Here is a 1,365-nt window from a genome sequence, read left to right as displayed (position 1 = left end):
ACGTGCCGGGGAGCGGCTGGGCCCGTGAGCCACGGCCGCTGAGCCTGCGCGTCCGGAGCCTGTGCTCCGCAACGGGAGGGGCCACAACAGTGAGAGGCCCACGTACCGCAAAAAAAAAAAAAAAAAAAAAGGCTCCTGGAAAGGGCATGTGGGATCACCGAACCCTGTGGTATCACTCCTGGTTACACCTGTTTGCAGTGGTGTGGTTGGGGCAGAGGTCTTTTCTCCCCATCATGTATGGGAGAGACAGTACTTTCTGGAAGAATAGGTACTGGCCTTGACATCTCAAGATCTGAATTGGAGTCTGGGCTCCGTCATTGCAGCAGCTGAGCCCTCCCACTAGCATGGCTTTCTTCTCTGAGTCCCACTTCCCTCATCTGTTACATGATGAAAGCAATACAAAGCTCTTCAGGCTTGAGCTATTGGATGTGAGATGCCCATCAAGTTGCCTGGCACAAAATAGGGTGTTCATTCAGTGAAATGGGTTAAGTGACTTGTTGAAGGTCTGAATTCGCACCCAAGTTGGTCTGAATCCAAAGTCTACCACCGTGTGGTTCCCTCTGATCTCTGTGTTTGCAATTCTTTGATCAAAAAGTGTCATTTATTTATCCTAAGGTAGTTTAGGATGGAGAATTTGCTAGAGAAGCAAATTCCTGTTCTCTGGGAAAGCAGTAAAGCTTTCCACCCCCCCTCGGTGTATCTTCCTATGACAGGGACAAGTAATCACACTGCTTTCCCACATTCCGCGCTTGTGACTTAGGAACAAACACCTCAAGTCATAAATTCAAAGCAACTGGAAATTTATCACGTTGGGTGATAGCTCTTTCCCAGGACCTTGGGCAGGTTTGTGGATATTTTATGGCAGTGGATACAAGAGAAGATAAGCATGCTTTGGTTGAATGGTGGCTAAGCCTTTGCTGACGTGGATCAGTTGCCAGCAAGAGGAGGGCAAGGAAAATCGTGAGGATGTTTTGTTACCAGCCCTGGGCAGCCCTGGCTGAGACTCGGGGGTTAAGAGGGTCAAACAGTGCTCAGCACTCACATCCGCCAGTTGTTCAGAGGCAGTGTAAGGAACACACAGGCAGGACAGCCTTGAGTCAGACGTCAAGGCCCAGGGACCAGGGATAAAAAGTGTGACTTCCTGCAAAACAGGAACAAATAGGACTTTTCTAGCTATTCACTTTTAAAAATCACAACAAATGATTGTTATGGAAAATGAAGAGTCAAGAGATTAGATAAAGTGAAAAGGTCCTCCTTCACCCAGTTCTATTCCCCACAAATAACCTCTGTGATCAGGTGGGTATATATCCTTCCAGACATGTCTCCTTGTGTGAACCCAGGCTCATGGACACATACTGTTTTCTT

This window comes from Lipotes vexillifer, unplaced genomic scaffold, assembly GCF_000442215.2.
Source record: "Lipotes vexillifer unplaced genomic scaffold, Lipotes_vexillifer_v1.1 scaffold977, whole genome shotgun sequence".
Lineage (NCBI taxonomy): Eukaryota > Metazoa > Chordata > Mammalia > Artiodactyla > Lipotidae > Lipotes > Lipotes vexillifer.
This window is presented reverse-complemented; position numbering follows the sequence as displayed.